The 20,461-nt window shown below is 36.8% G+C and overlaps 1 protein-coding gene across 1 annotated transcript in view; it reads right to left on the bottom strand.

The window, feature by feature from the left end:
* Positions 1 to 20,461, bottom strand: part of LOC6577520 (insulin-like growth factor-binding protein complex acid labile subunit) — a 74,025-nt gene that overhangs the window by 46,585 nt on the left and 6,979 nt on the right. The window contains exon 2 of the mRNA XM_002003449.4: positions 6,239 to 6,286. The gene's annotated coding sequence lies outside the window, so the exon portion shown is untranslated. The remainder of the gene's footprint in view (positions 1 to 6,238; positions 6,287 to 20,461) is intronic.

Below are 20,461 nucleotides of genomic sequence, written 5' to 3'. Positions count from 1 at the left end.
AAACTTCAAGTGAAGAGTTAATTGAGCTGAATGAAAGCGAACGAGTGCTTTTTGCTTTGGCAACAGTTTTTTCTTGTTTTAATGAACTTGTTGATGTTGAGTGTTTGTATGCGTTGCTCTTTTTCCTCTCCACATGTTGTTCTTGTTGCTGCCACATATTGTTGCAAATGGCATTTGTCTGTTTGTCTGTCAAATTATGTGCGGCAAGTGCAGCACAGTTGCACACTCGAACGTTTTGCCACTTAATTACTTAGCGCGCATCGAGTGGCATTAACTGTTAAACTTCATTCATTTCGAGTGGCCTGTGAGCTGCTGCAACATTTGGGAATAATTAAGCTGAATTCCTTTAATAAGAATTCTGACATATGATAATTTAAAGTTCAAATGCACTATCACAGGTTAATTAAAATGATTTTTTTTTTTTGATTTTTTAGTTTTTACTCAAATAAAAAATATATAAATAAATAAAAAATATAAATAAAAATAAATAAAACCATAAAAATTTGAATATTAATTATTGAAGATTTTTTCTACTTCCTTAAAATATAGTAAAATATGTTAATATATATAATTTATTATCATACATGGATTAACATGAATATATATTTTTAAGAAATATTTAAAAATAAATTTTTATTATTTAAAAAAAATTCATTTCGATATAATTTTTATAAATTTTATAAATTAATTATTATTTATTTATTTTATTTTTATTTTAATTTTAATTTTAATTATTTATTTATTTATTATTTTTTTTTTTTTGCATAAGGAAGAGTTTTTGATAATTTTTCTCTATTTCAGAAGTAAGTAGTAATTCCATTATTTTGAATAAAATTTAATCACATTAAAGTTATACAAATTACAGTACATACATTTTAAATTATTTGCTTATGTAAGTATTAAATACACATTTACACATGAAATCTATATGTTCATGCCGATCATGCTATGACAAAAAATTAATTAATTTTAGGTAAACATATCTAAATTGTAGTAGTAAGTTGGCTCATTTTAAAAACTTAGCTATTCACTCTTTCAATCTCTTTAAGCGCTTACTCTGTCGCTCATTAGATAAATTTTGTTGCCGCACCGCGTGGCATGCGCTGAGCCCTTTTCGTGCCCTTTTCGCGCTTTGACGGAGCTGTCCGTAAAATATGCAGCACGCTCTCGTCATAAATTTTTGGCAGGCCATGAAGCCACGCAGTTGGCAAGCGCTAAAAATCTGGCTGCTGCTGAATTATTAAATCAAATTTAATTAAAACTGTCTAGCTAAGCAAAAGCTGTTAGTGGCTAAAGTGCTCCTGCTGTAGCTGCTGCTCCTGCTGTAGTTGCAGCTCCTGTTACTGTTAGTGCTGCTACTCCTGCTCCTGCTGGTTTTTGGCCTCGTCTCACTAATAAATCAAGAGCGCGTGTTAACGTACCTGATTTCCCAAGCAGCAGCACCGAGGGAGTACCAAGAGACTGCTGCAGCTGCAATTCAATCTGGCAAAAGGTGAAATTTTAGCTAAGTGGCAACAAAAAGCGTGCTTAACGTTGCGTTCAGCAAACAGACAACAAGCCAAAAGCAAAATTCATCAATTAATGACATCAGTAACAGCAAACAGCAGCAACAAAAGCAACAAAAGCAGTAACTGCACCACTGGCCGTTTAAACAATGGCCAGAAGCGGGTAACAATGTCAAATACTGTTGCAAATTGCTAGCAGCCAGGCAGGTGTATGTGTGTGTGTGTCTGTGTTTGTGCATGAGTCTGTGTTTGTTGTCGTTATTTACATGTTGTTTGTCACGCTCCCTGGCGCTTGACGTGGCAGCAAACAAACAGCAGCAACAACAGCAGCATTGGACACAGCACAGGGTCAACTGCATAACTTTTTGGCTTGTTTTGACTAATTGACAAAGAGCTCAGCACTAGACTGTAATGCACACAAATACAGACACATAAAACCAGAGCAAATAGAAAGATGTATAGAGCATACAAATTGGGAAAGCTTAATAGCTGACATGCAAAATAACAGTTGGGTGATAGATGTAGAGTAAGTGGGGAAATAATGTGAGAAAGAGAAATAGAAACAGAGAGAAGGTAAAGGCGAGGGTGAGAGGCAAAGTGAGATGAGATAGAATTAGAGAGAGTGAAAGAGAGTGAATGATAACGTGAAAAGGCGGAAAGCGAATCAGCTTGACTTCATTTCTCTCTGTCTTTCCTCTAATTAAACGACACAAAGTGAGAACGAGCGGGAGAGATTACGGAAAAGGACGAGACAGGGAAGCAGATAAAAGAGACAGAGGAAAAGAGACAGAGGAAGAGAGACAGAAAGAGAGAGAGAGAGAGAATGAGAGAAAAAATAAGACAGAATCAGAGAGAGAAATTTAGATAAAACAAGAGCGAGAATCTGCTCAATCATATTTTTTTTATATATTCAGTATAGAAGCAGTTGAACTATACACCGATCGTATTTTAATATACTCATGAGACGACGAGGAACCAAAATTGTGGAAGAGACAACGTAAATCTTGCCTACGTAACCAACATGCAATTTCGCTAGCTATAGTTCTATATAAATAGTCTGCCTAAAAGAGAGAACATCAATTACATTAATTACATTTACATTTATTCATACTCATTTCTATGTTTAGTCAGCATACATATAAATAACTCAGTCCATATTCCAAATTCTGTGTTTTTTCTCTCTCTCAGGTTATTAAGTATTCACATCTCCATACCATCTCCATTTTGCCCGTAGTATTAATTGCAAATCAATAATTTGCTGTTTGCTGCATCTTGACTCATGCTGAATCATAATCATTATACCTAAAGCTACTTATTTAATTACGCCCATTCTAAAGTCTACTTCACTCGGGCTGACATACCAAGAAGAGACTGTTATAAATCAAGTATTGTGTAAAGAAATAAATTACTTCGCAGAAGTCGTATTATTTTTATCAGCTTATTTGCTTTCATTACGTTTCATTACGATGATTACCTGAGGGCGTCCCAGAGATACTAATCTCATTTTTATTTACTACTTCTTATTCATGAAATTCTGCCAATACATATATACATATTTTTTCTATTTATTATACTCTCTGACGCATTTTGCATTTCGATAATGACGAGAACGAATGAGCTTAATCAGTGTGGAGTCCATGAAATTGCAGCATCAAGAAAATCTATTTAGCTTAACTCACACAAACTACATAGTTTTAGTCCAAGTCATTTAATTGAATAAGCGCGAACTAAATGAAAATCTCTTGACAAATAACTGCTACATAGTTTCTCTCACTTTTTACGATGAGCAAAGCTGAGGACCGAATTTATGTCACATTTAGTCCATGCACTAATTAAGTTGAAACCTTAGCATTTACCTTGTAAGGACATGCGCTGCTTGACTGCATGGTAATAGCAAACTCTTGTTGCCCAAGGCTGTGTAGGCACATAAAAAATATCATATGTCAACTACAGCGCTCTCACTCATTAAGCTCTTAACCTCGTTTGAGGCACACACTAGCTTACACCAGCACACACACAGAGAGAGAGAGAGAGAGAGATAGAGAGAGTGAAAGAGAGAGAGAGGGATAGGAGAAGGATGTGGTACAGGCAGGATATGCGAGCTGCTACTGAGCGCTTTATTACCAATGTCGACATGGCTTGGGCCAACAACGACAAATCTGTCGTTGCTTTTGTTTTTGCTGCAAGTTCAATGAGTTTTCCCACTCACACACACACACGTACAGCATTTCCGTTTGGAGAGTTATGTATGTGTTGCAATCGCGGAATTTTTCCTCACTTCTTTTTATTTTTTGGTTGCCTTTCAATTAATTTAACTGCCTTTTGCTCAAGTTCTTTACATTTCCTTGACTTGAATGTATGAAATCAAATTAATTAAGCACACATACACACAAAGCCAAACATAAATATATCTACATCTTTATGTGTATGTGTGTAGCTGGAGCTGGAGCAACGATTCACGCCCGCTTTCTTATGCACATGCGTGAAACATTCTTTTCATAATTTATTTTTGCTGCTGCCTTCGCCAAGGCTCGTTGCGTCTTTGGCATTCATTTTATCTGCTTCTTTTCATCATTATCAACTTCATCAGTTAGCCAAGCGGTCAGGCTGGCTGGCTGGCTGGCTGAGCAGGCCAACTCCTTTGGCTGATTTCTTGTGGCACACTTTTGTGCATATGTCTCCTGGTGTTATGTATGGGCGCACTCATAATTTGATTTCTGCTACACAACTCTGATTAAGGATATCAACACATACACACACACACACACACACACACACACACACATGTACACACGAATCGGATTGCTAGCCTGCAGCTGTTCTCTGCCCTTTCGTATTGGATTCCATATTCATTTTTATGTCTACTGCCTTTTGCCTTTGAGCTATGGTCAGCAAATGTTGTTTGCCAAGCATCGACTCGAATGATTTACAGTCAGATGCCTATTTTTTTTTTTTTTTTTTTGCTGACTAAGTAACCCATAGGATAAGCCGAGATCTATAGAGATAGAGCAGCATTTAAATTGTTGAAAAACCATAAAATACAAAATATTCATAAAACAATAAAAACGAAAGTCCACGCCTCGGGCTCAATAACAAAAGCTGCACACAAGGCCAATGCATATATCATGCTCATCAAATAAAAGCCAGCAAGAGAAAAAAAAAACCACAACAACAACAACTTAAATAAATCAATCAAAAAAAAAAAAAAAAACAAGTAAGAACGTTGCAGTCGAGCGTTACCGACTGCGGAATACTCATTCACATCCCATCAACAATTTTGTAGTTAAGTTTCGTTCTAATACTGTAGAATATACAGGTTTTTCCGATTTGCCACGCCCCAACTGGGCGTAGACACCTCATTTTTGGTCAGTTTTTAGAAAGAGATAACGTTACCCTAACTGCAAAGTTTGAATGCTTGTGAATGCCACGCCCCTAAAGAGGCGTAAAAATTATTTTTGGGGAATCGATAGAGGAGGCTACCAGTAACTCAACTATCCAAATTTGAAGCTTCTAGCTATTATACTTTAGGAGATATAAACTTTTGCGGTTTGCCACGCCCCCTGTGGGCGGACATATATCCGACAAAACTTTTTGGTCTTGGGTGATCAGTCCGAGTATATATACAAAATTTGAGGTCTCTGCCATCAATAGTGTCCAAAATATAGGAGAATTTAAAAAATCACTATATCTTCAGGTCCGATTTGCCACGCCCCTAATGGGCGTAGACTTATAATTTATCTTCAGACTTTATAGAATCATATCATTAGCTGACGTGCAAAATTTCAGCATTCTAGGTTTACAACTTTAGGAGATACAGTTTTTTCCGATTTGCCACGCCCCCAATGGGCGTAGATATATCCGCCATAGCTCGTGATCTTGGGTGGTCAACGCGGACCTACATACCAAGTTTCAGCTTTCTAGCTCTTCAACAAACATGATTTCTGGTATATCGGAAAATGCATTTTCCGATTTGCCACGCCCCTAGTGGGCGGATCGGGAAAATTTTAACACTTTATAAATCGGAGATATACACGAGTATGTGTTCCAAATTTCAAGTCTCTAGCTTCAATAGCGCCGAAATAGATTGCGTTCATACGGACAGACGGACAGACGGACGGACGGACAGACGGACAGACGGACAGACGGACGGACAGCAAGACGGACATTGCACAAAACCAATATACTGATTCACTTTCGTGAATGAGTATAAAAAAAAAATGCAGAATACATCGAATGTTTTGAAAAATGCTTTGATTGATGTTTGAGTGCTGCTGTCAAAGCAATGAAATCCATCAGCTGAATGGGAAGACTCTTGAAAATCTGTATAAACAGTTAATGAACATATACATAATGATAGATAGCTGGATAATTATGCATATACATATCTATATATAAGCCATGTAGATATTATCCGCTATGAGTAGATTTGCCTTGCAGAAATATTAATCGAGTCCTATAGAGGCAATAGGAGGGACTAGGCCGGATTTGAAATCATATCAAATGGAAACATGTGTTAATTATATTTGATTATTAGCCGCATCTGTTATATTTCAAATTATGTTGCCTGCAACCAGCTTAAGCCCCAACAGAGCTTTTATGATTTAAATATGCTTCACACTCTTGTTGAGCTTCTCCTTGTAAAATTTTTATAATTGGTACTTAAAGATCGTAATCTCAATTATTTGTAAATTTCTCAATATAATATTGAAATATTGAATTCATATGTCACTTACCTAATTATAGAATATATTTCGGCCAGAAGCTACTTGTAACGTTTATTGCTGCAATGATAAGAATTGGTGTTCAAAGTACATTAATTAAGTTTAATTAAGATCTTAGCTGTTAACGAAAACTTAATCATAAAAACCTTGCGCAGCTAATTAAACAAGCAGCAATTCAATTAATTAACGAAGTTTAAGGGCAAGCCGCAGATAGAGCCAAAGCCAAAGCCAAAGTGACGGCAAATCGACTCAAGGCCTGTGTCACCACTGTGCACAGGTGTGCTAATAAACTCGCTAACACACCAACAAACCTTCACACACACCCACACACACATAGAAAGTCAGCGACAGGCAGCTAAGCCACAAAATCAGAAATGTTAATTAAAATCACTGTGCGTTGAGCCCAAGCGTTGGGCATATTAAACAGGAAGGAAATCAGCTGGGAATGAAAGCCGTTAGCCGCAAGCCAGGTGAAAGCAAAAGCAAGATGTATGTATTCTCATATACCGCATGTTGTACTACAAATGCAGAGTAAATTCATTTGGCTCTAAATTATGCCATTGCCAGCTTGAGGGAGCGTTTAGAGAACGGAAGAGGTTGGCGAATAATGAAAGAGAGGGAGCTAGCTAGAAACAGAGAGAGAGAAAGAGAGACTGATAGAGGATGACATGAAAAAAAAAGAGAGTGATACAGAGAGAGAGAGGTACAGCAAGTCAAGCTAAGAGCTAGAGAAGCTTTGAGAAAATGTTAGACTAGGATAATCTAATTTTTACATGGACTAGAATATTCTTGGTAAAAATGAGAGCTTGTAATCCAGAGTGTTCTCCACTTCCATAATTTAAGTAGGTCCTTGCCTTAAATGTAAGCATACAGAGTCTGAGCAGACTCTTAGCTAAGACTCAGCAGCTTTATTATATATACTGGGTGGCCCAATATGGGGTTTAGCAAAAATTTCTATATATCAAATAAAAGTCTTAACACATTTTGTTGCGATTTTGATTATTATTTGTGAACGAATATAATAAAAAACTTGGCTCTTATGCCTCAACTCCAAGCTAAATTTACAGTGACTCGTCTCCATATATATATATATATGCTGCAATTACTTTCTATGCTTCCTCTTCCATAGAGCTGATCTTGGCGAGTGAACTAAGAACTTGAACTGGGCTTTAAACAGAAATATAATTCGCTATATTTAGCTTAAGCTGGCTGCCAGTATTTTATATACTTACTTTAAACTTAATTATTCAGTAGCTCATTATGCACATAAAGTAAAATGCAAAAATGGTTATTTAAAATAGCCAGAGCTAGCAGACTACAGCTCGCCTCAGTGGCTCTCGAACAAGAGCCACTCATATTTAATGAGCTACTAAATAAATAACCCTTAAATAATAACTGGCTTAATCAAAGCAGCAGTAATTTCCGTTACCTGCACGATATTTTTCAGGAATTTTTAACATTATTTTTTGGTTTGTGCTGGCTTAAAATAATTTGAAATTTCCCGCAGGAAAATTCAATTTCTAGAGTTTCCAGAGCCAGTCAATGCCAGCTGCTTAGCAAGCCAGCAGCAGCAACAATAATAAATGTGGGAAGTTAACGAAAACAAAAAAATATATGAAAGGGAGAGAGAGAGAGAGAGAGAGAGAGAGAGAGAGCTAAAATGAAGGCAACAACAAAGGCGAGTTCGCATTTAAGAGCGTAATGGACGTAACGGAAATACAGAATTCCGATCAGGAAGCCAGGGGTCAGGAAATCAACTGAAAAAATGGCAACAAAAAAGCGCGCAATGCAAAGCGAGAGACAAAGAGACAGCGACTGCGACAGAGACAGAGACAGAGACAGAGATGGGGACAGAGTCAGATAGAGTCAGATGGAAATGAAAGAAAAATATATATTTATATATTTACAACTGTCGACTGGGCTCCATAATACCCATGAAAGCAAACGAATATTAAAGCGAACAAAGCGAATGCCCAAAAATTATGCATGGCCTGTCAGCGCTTTTAGTTTATAGCAGATTGTGTAAAAGAATTTGCATTAAAAAAAAGTGTGTGTGTGTGTGGGGGGGGCGTGGAGAAAAACGTAAAGCTATCATTAAAGGCTTAAAGTGATTATGCTGAACGATTAATGATGCGTCGCCTGCAAGTACTTTTAATCGGTTTGCGGACGAAGTTCTCTAGCGGAAATTTCTAAAAACGGCTTTAAAGGGATTGCGTGGGCGGGATGAGCTGCTCAACTGTGCCACGTAACACAATTAGCAACAACAAGTTTCATTAAAGCGGCTTCTAACTTTCATTAAAAAACACTTAACCCATGCCCAGGACAACAACAATGGAGGGACCGAATGGCCGAGCGAGACCGTGAGCCGACCCTTGCGTAGCCTCACAATACTAATACTTGACCCACCCACTTGACCCACATGACCCGCTGCTGCACCAACGAGCCACCGACCACCACATGGAAGCTGGCTTAGTGGGCTAACTGTGAGCGTGTCTGCTCCTGCTGCTGCTGCGTCTCCTGCTCCTGCCACTGCGTGTGCCTTTCTGTTAGACGAGCTCGCACATCGTTAGTCATATTTTTTTAGATAGCAAACTTTAGGGCAAACAAGACAAAGAGTAAAATATGTATATAAATGTATATGTCTATATATTTTTAATTAAATTAAAGAGCATTGTGTGGCGGAAGTTGTGGCACAAAAGTTGTAATAAAAAAACTGTTGCATACTTGTGTGGGCTGAAGTTTTTGTCGGCAGGAACTCCAATTTTGTGAGAATTTGGTTAGCTATAGAAACAACCTCAAGGCTTAGCCAAACTCAACTATGTTATTACTTCTGCTTGTTTTCCCAATCATGATCAATTGCTGAACTCCATCGTGTGCCGGATAAATATTGAACTGTGATCGGCCGATGTCAGTGCGGTGTGTGTTCCTTTCAATTTCATTACGTCTCGTATTTTCCTTTAATTTTTCTTGTGCAAACAAACAAAACTGACAAAAACCAGCACCAGCAGCAGCCACACAGCTGAAAAATGGCCACGCAAGAGGGAAAAAGAATAAAAATAACACAGACTTTGAAGCGCGGCAGCTGCGGGGTACAAAACCGAAAAAACTTTGCTGCTACTTTGCCATTTTTTGTATTTTCTGTTCATTTTATTTTTTTTTTTTTTTTTTTACTTCGACTGTTTTCTTTTAATGGCAGAGCGTGAAAACAAAACTTTTTTACTGCTCCTGCTAGCCGCATTTAAACGGCGACACTAATGGCCCCCAAATTGAAATAGAATTTTTGTATTTGTGCAAATATTTTGCAAACTGAGAAGTGGCAAAAGTTTAGCTGAATGACTGAAATTAAAGTTGTATTTGCGAATGCCAAGGCGTCATGTGCAGTCTGATAAGTGGATAATAATATAATGGAAAGAAAAAATAAGAATTTTATCAACACAATTAAAAAAAAATAAAAAAAAAATCGGATTGAATACAATTCCTAAAAATCCAATTTGTAAATTAAGTTCTTAAAATATTTAACTCAACATAGCTACATTAAAAAAAAAGTAAATTCCTCCTGCCTTCCCCCAAGATGTCAATAAATTGCATCAATATTTATCATAAATTTATTATTACGCCAAACTACATAAATCTCATTCCCATTTGCATAGATTATTAACTTAACTTTATGCATTTCTATTTAAAATATGCAAAAATGTGTTTCATTTCAAAATATTCGGCCTCGCATCACTGTAGCGTGATAGGCATATTCGATAAGTTGCTAATTAATAATATAATTTATACATCGACATTTTTGCCACCACTTTTCAAGCTCAATAATTTAAAAAAAAAAATTAAAAACAAGTAAGAAGGCTCCAGTCGAGACTGCTCGACTGGGAGATACCCTGAACCCTCCAAGCTGATATTCTAATCATTCTGCACTTCTTCTATGCACACATACATACACATGCACTTATAAGCACGCGCTCTGCTAACTGCGCAGTAAGCAGCGGCTACGCTTGGGCTGCGCTGCAATGTGGGCAATATTATGAGAATTTATTAGTTGAATAATTTCTCTTGTAGTAAGAGTATCTTTATGAAACACAATGTGTTCATATAGTTAAAATGTGTGTACATTCCAAAGCACAAGTCTCTAGTACTTGAAATGCGTTTTTTACAAATTGGTGGCGAAGGGGCGTGGTATCCAAAATCTGTAAATTACAAAATCTTTGTATCCATTAACTCTATATACAACGCAAATTTGAAGTCTCCTGGTTGAAAAGTGTTCAAATTAGGCTGAAAAAACAATGTCGATTTTTCGATTATTCTCGATAAAAAAGTTATCGGACGAGTTATCGAAAAAATAAAGCAAACTCGTACTGCCTATGATATACACGAGTATGCATGCCAAATTTCAGCTCTCTAGCTCTTATAACTTCTGAGATCCTTTTGCTCATACGGACGGACGGACGGAGGGACGGACGGACGGACGGACGGACGGACGGAGGGACGGACGGACGGACGGACGGACAGACGGACAGGGCTATATCGACTCAGCTCGTCGTCCTGATCAAGAATATATATACTTTATGGGGTCTGCGATGATTCCTTCTGCCTGTTACATACTTTTCACAAAACCATTATACCCTGATTTCCCATTTTCAATGGGTTCAGGGTATAAAAAAAAAAAAACAACACGCGTAGCGAAATTGCATTTGTTTGCGAGTGACCCAAATAGAATTTATTTCAATTGCAGTGCAGCGCAATATTTCCGCAAATAAGCAAATAAAACAGCAGCTGAAAATAACAAACAGTGAAATTTTGTTGCATTTTCGGCAAATTTGCGGAAAATTTTATAGAGCACGGGAGAGGTAGAAGAGAAGACGAAGGAGGGAGAGCCAAAGAGTCAGCTGGTAACATTATGATTTAATTTACTAATTGAAAACTTCTGTTGGCCAGGGCAAATGTATCGGAAGTGTGCTGCATTAGAAGTGGCTAAACCGCTTTCTAGCCATCCATCAAATTTGGTTTTTCGAATGGGAAAAAAAATGAAAACAAATAGGAAAAACGGCTGCGTTTTTGCTAGAGTAACAGCCGTAAATTTTGATTAAAGCCAAATGAAAATCTAAACTTAAATCAAAGTAAAATTATTTTTATACTATGCAGATTCTGGCCAAGCAGCATTGCCAGCAAAAAGGAGCCAAAAATTTCCAAAATATTGAGGTCACAAATGCATTAGAAAGTGCTAACTGTTATATGTACACATATACATACATATATGTATATGTATATGTATGTTGAGTAGAGAGAACAAGGCAGAGAGAGAGAGAGAGAGAGTGCTTTTTAAGTATGTAAAGGACATAAATATTGCTGCAAAGTTTTACCCTCAACTGATTGCAAAATGTCGAAGCAACGGTAAACAAAGTTTTGTGGCCATTGGCAATGCCAATCGATGGCCTGGCAGCCGCCAAACAGACACTGAGACTGACCGGAGATAGCCAAAATGGTCAGCCAACCAGACTGGTAGCCAACTTTGCTCGATATGCTGGACACATGCACACGCACACACACATACAGATACACATACTCCCCCCCAAACACACACACACACACACACTTACACAAGATGCAAACGAGTATGCGAATATTTTTGGCTCGCATTACGTATAGGTTCTTTTGCATTAATTGAATTTGTTTGCTGGCAAGCGAGTTGGCCTTTAGTTGACAATTTAGCACTTGCGGCTGTTGCGGTCTAAGTCTAAGCCGAAACTTCGAAATGCAAGCCAAAATAGCTTAACTCTAATGAAAACTTCCTACGAGCTGCTAACAGATAGCAAATTAAACAAATTGCTTTTTCACATTTCATCGACGAATGCAGCATTTTTAGAAATTAAAATAGTTTTTGGAAAGAATTGTTGAAGAAATCTTATACATATGTACTTAATACCATTGATAAACTAGGATTGGTTCTTATTGAGAATGAGAATAATTTTCTCAAGTAAAAATATTTTTTTTTTTTTTATAGTTTTTATACCGAGGGAGATCACGGAGTCGCCTTGCTACCTGAGACCCAAGTACGAGACCTTAATCTAAAAATTATTCCCTTGGTCTTTGTTATATTTACTACACCCTAAAATCGTAAGGAAATAACAGATATAGATGACATTAAAGAAGAAGCAGAACAGTGTCTCAAATGATAGCACAAAAGTAGAAAAAATAGCAAAAATACAAATTATTATATAAAATTGTTTTCTTATTTCCAAAATACGCTACATTTTAATGAGGCAGACCATTTTCAATAAATAATAATAACAATAATAAATAAAATGAAAATTCAAATATGTATATATTTATATTTAGCTCTGCCTGAATTTAAAAGTCTCTATCAATACTAAAAGTATCTCTTCCAATAAATTTGTTGCATTCAAAATGTACATAAAGTACCTGAGTATCCATTTCGTAAGCAGCCTGTAGCTCATATTAATGAAAAACATTAAAGCAACAAGCTTTACCCACTTTAAGACTCTGCTCAGACTTTGCACATATAAATTTTCCTTGAAGCCATAAAGAATTAGCTCGGCAAGCGAAACGCAACAATTCTTGGATGGAGGCCTTGCTGTGCGGCTGCGTACGACCAAAAAATTCCTAAGCCCTAGCCAATATGCCTATGCAATACCCAAAACGTATCTATAGAATCCTGTATCCACAGTGTTTGCAGTTTGTAATGCGGTCAGAGCGAGGCCTTTAACTGCAGATGCAGTGGGAGTGGCAGTGCTTGGCTAGGCAGGGCTGGGCAGGGTTGGGCAGGGTTGGACTGGTCTGCTCTCTCTCTCTGTAAGTGCAGGCGACTCGTATTGTGGTCACTTGAATCGACTCGATGTAATGCGAGTGGCTCTGCCCGGCCACGCCCCGTTGCGGCCCACTTTGTATGTTAAATTTTATATAGCTTTGCGCCGTGCACAGCTTGAGCCAGCTTCAGTCGAACGGCATTCGCACAGACACCCACACAGGACTCGAGCAGCTCGTAAGTGCATTGGGGACTTGAGCTGACTTGGCTTGCCTGAGACTGCCAGCCTGCCTGACTGCTGGCTTGCCGGCCTGCTGCTGTTGATCCTTGATGTCCTTAATTGTAAAGATGTGTTAATGTATTCCCTTTTGCAAGTTAACATTTTATTTCGCTACGTTCGTAGCGTTTAAATATGCAAAATGTTATACAGCCGAACGCAATGCCACGTGAAATGCTTCGTTAAATTGACAGCGTGCGCTGACCGTGGCCAGAGTCCGCGATTGACACGAAGCATAGCGAGTCGAAATGAGGGAGGGTCGAAAAGGAAGGGACGCGGCACAGGTGGGCAGTGTTTGCCCGGGGCACGTCTCGGCGTGACACTGAACACGCCTTAACAAGGCGCATCCGACCGAGGCGGCTCATAACTTATGCACATAGATAAGCGACAACGATGCCTGAGTTGGCCGTTATGCTCGCTCCGTCGTCCTTTGTATTTCGTCCCGGCTGTTGTGGTTACTGTTATTTTCGTTGTAAGCGCTGGTTAAGTGTGTGAGTGTGTGGTGGGGGCTCTTTGTGTGCTCTGCTCAGCCAGCAGCCATTTAAGGCAATTATGAAATTTTAATAACCTTCGAATGAAATTATTTAAAACCAGCTTAAACTCGGTCTTATTCTGCAGCTCTTTCCCTCACTTATAATTGTTATTATAAATAGCGCATTCTGCTGGTAATTGAAACTTTAAATACCCGTCTAATGGAGCCACGATTATTCGCAATTAATGTCTGATAAATTTATTCAGATAATTGCTATTCTAATAATTTAAATTGCATATTTTGCGGCTTAAGCAGCATGAAGAGCTCTTTCGAGTATTTAAGCTCTTAATACTTTGTGGAGAGTCAACTGCATAGTGTGGTTGGGTCTGATACTTTTCGTTTAAGCATTATTATCAATTATCATTATCATGCTTCTCTTTCGTATTTAAAATTTAAAGGCAGAAAAAAGTTCAAAGTGTCTCATTATTTACTAATTTATGTTTACTCCATCTCAATGTCAGAGTTGTCTGAAGAAGATTGTTGGCATATTTAACGAAAAAATCTCAGAAATTTATACTTAATACGAATTCATTAGATATACCTATTTGGATTGGGCATAACTCACAAATTAATAAAATTGTAAATTTTATTGATTTTAGAAAACGTCTTTGATTCATTTGATTTTTATTATTATTTTATTTTTTTATCATTTATATTTATTTTAATTTTTTTATTAAATTTTTTGTTTATATTTTATTTTATTTTTATATGTATATATATATATAAATATACGACTTTAAAATCAATCGATCAATTCAACATTCAAATATTTATTTGTAATTTTTATTTTATTTTTATTTACTATATATTAATTCTTATACAGCTTTCTCTTGCTCTCCAGGCATGAACTGAAAGTCTTCAACATTTCCAGCTCGCCTGCACATTTAAATAATATTAATATTCATGTTGACATTTTTTCTCTGACAAAAGACGTAAGGTTGAACTGCCTTCATTTGTCTGCGATTTAATCGTCTTATGAATAACTGCAGTTAAGCCTTTGTTTTCCAAAGTCCGAGGCGCGCACACAATTAAACAGGCATTGGCAGTGGCCATTGCTGTTCGCATAATTCCTCACTTTCAGGCCGACCGCAATGCCATCGCACCTCAGCTTGCAATTATTTTGTTGCTGTCGCACATGCATGTGCCAGACCAGAGCAGGCCAGAGCATGCCACGCCATGCCACTCAATGGCACATGCCATTAATTATGAAAATATTGGCCAAACACTTTCCGGGCCAGCGGCCAAAGGCAGCCGATGGCTGGCCGTACACGGCAAAGGACATGCCGAAGTATCCTTGTGCGCACATTCCTGCCACTTGTATTACATTTAAAGTATTTACCGCAATGCTTCCGCTACACTTTGCCCAAAAATTGTATTTCGTTCGCCGAATTCACGGGCGACAAACACAAACACTCTTACATTTGCTGACATTGCACTATGGGGAAAAATCCAAATTATCGGGTATTAATTAATAACTTAAAAACTAAGCCAGATTTTTTGATCCGGTTTTTGTATTATTAATATGTATACCATCAGAAATATATTTTAGAAAAATGGGCGTGTCACCGCCCACCCAAAAAAAATTTATTAAAATTTTGTATTAAAAATTTTTTTTTTTTTTTTAAGAATTTTGCTTGTTCATACTTTAAAATAATAATTTTAATTGAAAACAATCGAACTTTCATAAAATCGAAATTAGTTTTCTTCAGTTTCGAGTTCCAAATCAGCCAGAAATATTGATCCGCTAAAAAAATTCGGGTTCTTCAACTGATTTAATTGTGCCTTCAACTTTACATAATACAATACGTACAACTTCATTAGACAGCGACCTTTATGCTTTCAAACTCTTTTCTAAAGATTTGCCGAAGAAATAATCTGATCAGATGTATCCATTGTTAAAAACCATCAGCGAAATTATGGATTCTGCTCTCATGCTCTCATGCATGATGAAATTAGTCTGATTTATAGACCTGGTTGGGCAAATCAGACGCTTCCTTACCAAAAAAGCCTACAGGATGAACAGTACTTTCCATAATCTGCCTCAAATGAACAATTATTTTTATAAACATTTGCTGTCATAGGCAGTCATTCATAGTTGTCAGCTAGTTTTTGTTCCTGCTGCATTTCTTCCATTTGTAATTTATATTTTGGCAAAAAAAGCGGCTTTTGCTTTTTAATATCATTTATAAGTTGAATCAATATTAGTCTTATTTAGTTTCAAAATCACAATTACTATTTCTTGGTTAGAGTTGCCTTTTTCATTGAGCCAAATATCACACAGGTCAGCTCATAGTCACCTGCTAAAAATTGATTTGCGCCGGTTGTGCGCAAAAGTGCACATTGAGACAAAGGCACTAAGATCCCAATTGATTACTCTATAACATGCAATTGGAATTACACTGGTGCGCCCTGGTGGCTGTTTTATATGTCTTTGCAAAGTTTAATTTTATTTACAAGAAATGAAATTTGACAACATTTGCTAATTATACAATAAATGATTAAAATAAGTTCAAACATCAATTGGTTTTTAAGCCAACGCATAGTAGAAGCCCTAAAAATTCATATCCTTTTTAAATTTCTCAAAAATAATGTCTGGTCATTGAATAACGATGATTTGAAAATCGGCTAACACAAATTGTAAGCTGAAGGCAAATGCTTTTCGAAGATAACAGCTGACTTTAACAGCTGTTAGGCTTAACAGTGGACTGTTATTCAACATTTTGGGTACAGTACCTTAAAGTTTGGAGTTTTATTAAGATGTTAACATAAAAAAATTATAAATTTTCATACTTCGCAAAAATGACTAAATACCCGAAAAACGGCAAAATTCCCCATAGTGCATTGTATGGAATGTATTGGGCTCTCCAGCTGGGTTTGGTCTTACGGTTTAGTTTCGTTTGGTTTGGTTGCCTCGTGTCAGCTCCAAATGCTGCACCTGCTCCAATCGGTTTAGCTGACATAGCTGCTACTCTCTCCTACTCAGAGTCTCTCTTTCTCTCTTTCTTTCTGTGCGACTGGACATTTCTTTCTGTCTCTCTTCGATTTAGTTTGTTAGTTTTTCATTCAAGTGCTATGGGTATATTCGATTATGTGTGCACATATAGTAAGTATATTTAGCTTGATCATGTTTACCAAATACAAATGAGGCTTTTGCAATAAAATGAGAGTGAGTTGATAAAGCAAAAAATAAAAATAAAAATAAAAATAAATGTTTTTTAACAAAAAAAAAAAAAAAAATAATAATAATAAATAAATAAATAAATAAACAAATAAATAAATAAATAAATAAATAAATAAATAAATAAATAAATAAATAAATAAAAATAAATAAATAAATAGTTTTAAAAATCAAATAGTGTTTAAATAAATCAAAAAATATAAATGGCGTATAAAATACTTTTTTTTAATAAAAATATACTATATTTCTTTTAATTTATTAATTTTTTTTTATGAAATTATGTTTCAAAAAAATTAAATTAAATTATAAACAAATATTTATATATTTTTACATATATATTAATATGTGCATATATAAAATGTCATTTAAACAATATTTAATATTATATAAATATTTACATATCTTTTATATATTTTTGGTAGATATCAATATTAGTTTAATTTTTATATTTATAAAATTTTATACATAAAGAATGGGTTAAAAATGTTCTGTACAAAAATAAAAATTATATTAAAAATATAAATTTCCCACACCCTTTAGATTAATTCTTTAATATATTTATGGGTTAAAAACTACTTGAATGGCTTTTACAGTCAAGTAAACTTCATGCTTGAGTGCGAAATGGAACAATACTTTGGCACAACTTGAAGGACACGCCCAGCCGGGCAAACCAAGAAAGGTGCGTTGGCCACGCACAAATGCAAAAGTTTGCGAAAAATCAAAAGGTAAAATTGAGAGAGTGAGAGAGAGAGTGAGAAGTAATTTGAGTGAGATGGCAAATAAGAGAATTGAATTGCCTGGCGGGCGGCAAATTAAATTCGTTCGGTGAAAATTAGCGACGGTTTTGTGGCAAATGCGACGTAGACATTCGAGTGAGTCCACAAAAGATTTTTTGGCTTTTCAGGCAACCGAACACGTAGCGTGCTCGAGGGCAATGGGATGCCAGACGCCGCCTCCTCCTGCTCTTCTCAGTCCTACCCAACTCTCCATTTATATAGAAGGAGTAGAGAGCGAGTTAAATTTAACAGTTAGACCAAAATAGGCGCAAAATTCGCTAGAAACGTGCGTGCAATTATTCAAAGTGCAAAGACACCGCAGCTCGAAACGTGCAACTTTTCCGGCTAGGAAATTGTTCATAATTTTGGCAAAGACAACTCTGTTAACTTTTTGCCCCCAAAACATTTGGTGGAGCTTCCCTTAGCATCGTTGGCGCTTAATTTATTGATGTAATTTGCCTTCCGGCTGCCGCTGCATATTAATTTAACATAAACGCCGCGCAGCCATCAACAAATTACACCAAAGATTATATGTTCCGGAGCATGTTGAGACACACATTTCCATTGTTGTGCTTGTCTGTGTGCGTGCCTGTCTATGTGTGTGTGTGTGTGTGCTTGTGCGACATTGGCATTGCGTCGCGTAGGATCAACAGCAAATTACCCTAATCAAATTGCCATTGCGCATATTTTAAGTTAATGAGTTCGTGAATTTAGATCAAATTAGCGCACAGAAACTGAAATTTCTATGATTTTTATTATTATTATTATTTGCGCTTTTGTATGAGAAACATGAGCATTGTAATTTATAGCCAATTAGACAGTTTTTCTCTTGACTTATGGCCTGGGGCGAAATTGAAATGGAAATTTTGATATTTTTGCCTGGCTGTTGTAAATAATATGTCATTAGATTATGCAGTGACTGGGTGACTGCTGTAAGAGATATGCTAGAAAATAATTCAAGATTTCTATGATAACCTACAATGACTGAAAGTAGATTAAAGATGTTTATTTTGAATAGAGAAAAGACTTCCATTTTAACAGTTCAAGTATTGAATGCAAGCGTTTTCCTTAATTTTCGCTCTCGCACAAAGCAAATATGTTCCAGAGCCTCTAAAGCTAGCATATAATCCCCTCTCCAATCAATGTCTTTTCTCACATAACTCTCTCTGAACACTGCTTCGCCCCCTTCACAACAATCTCTCGCTCTCACGTTCAGAATTGCGTACAAAGTATGCTAAAGTTTACATTGAAACTTTTGGAGGGAATTAATCAAACAACGGAGTTGATGGAGCATCTGTAGTTGTTGTTGTAGCGTTTAAAGTATTAGATGCAGTTCGCAACGGATTAGGGATTAGTTAGCAGAGCAGTTGAGGAAACTTGCACGAAATAAAACTAAATATGGACTTAAGCATATAAAAGTCTTAACAAGACATACATAAATGGACAATGCTAGCGGGCCAAGAAGGAGAAAAAATAAAACATATATATATGTAGAGGCAACGATAGCTGCAAACAGAAAATAAGTTCACAGAGGGAGAGAGAGAGAGAGAGCAAAGTTCTGAGCAAACACCTCAAGTGTATATGGCAAAGGGTGAACTTTTGGCTTGCATAAGCTGCAGCTGAACTTTTATTTGTGTGACTCGGCGTGTGCAGCAAACTTTTGGCCAGTTCTTGCAGCATATTGTTGTTGTTGTTGCTGCAGGTTACTGTTGGTGTTGCTGTTGCTGTTGCCTCCATTGCAGCTACTTGCTTGATTTTATTGCTGCAGTAACTTCAGCTGGCTGCTGCAGCAGCATCCGCTCTCTGGCCAGGGCGAGTGCACTTTAAATTCCTCGAATGATACTTGATGGTTGCAATCAGCATCAGCTGCAGCAGCGGCCCCTTGGCAGACCCATCAGCCAGACACAAGTAGACACAAGTAGACTTCATTATTTTGATAGCAATTAGCAAATTGAGTTTTATAAAATTTAAGTTGTCTGTCATGCAATTAGTGCCGCACGTCTGAACGACCAGACAGAGTCAAAGCTTTGAGCACGACACACACGCTGCGTATACTCGATGTGCGCTGCTCTAATTCGCATTGGAGTGCGCTTGCTATACAAAAATTGTTAATTTTGATCGCTTTGTTTTGTTTGATTAGCAAGCAGAGCTGAAAGAGCCAAACTTGGGCGAGGGCACAAAGGGAACTCATGACAAAGGAAGGAGTCTAGGTTTTTATATTAGTTCACAAGGACAGCAGAGCTCATATATATATTTTTTTTTATTGTTTGTTGTTGACACAAGTATTTGCGCATGGAAGTGATTCTGAAGAGATTAATATTGGCTCTTTTTATAACTGTTCTGAACTGACACAACTATACTCAGTGCTTTATGCCTTGCTGGCAGGCTTTGTAGACCCTTATACATGACAGCCATGATATCTGAGGATGCACAAAATAAGAGACAAAATCCAGGATGTAGTTGACAAATAGGTCGTCACTTAAAACAGTCTGACTAGGCGACTAGACGCCTCCACCTCAATATCTGCTGAACTGGGAGTCGATATAGAAATATATGATATATAATATCTGTAAATACTTCACGTGAATAGAAAAAGGCTATCGAGCTCTTACGGCAATAAACATAATTAATTAATGTAAAAAGTTTAACATTTTTTTGACTTGCATACATATATGGCATATGTTAGAAGCTGACGAGTTTTTTCTT

This window comes from Drosophila mojavensis, unplaced genomic scaffold, assembly GCF_018153725.1.
Source record: "Drosophila mojavensis isolate 15081-1352.22 unplaced genomic scaffold, ASM1815372v1 contig_36, whole genome shotgun sequence".
Taxonomy (NCBI): Eukaryota; Metazoa; Arthropoda; class Insecta; order Diptera; family Drosophilidae; genus Drosophila; species Drosophila mojavensis.
Note: the sequence above shows the minus strand (reverse complement) of the source record. Positions and strands in the feature narration are given on the sequence as shown.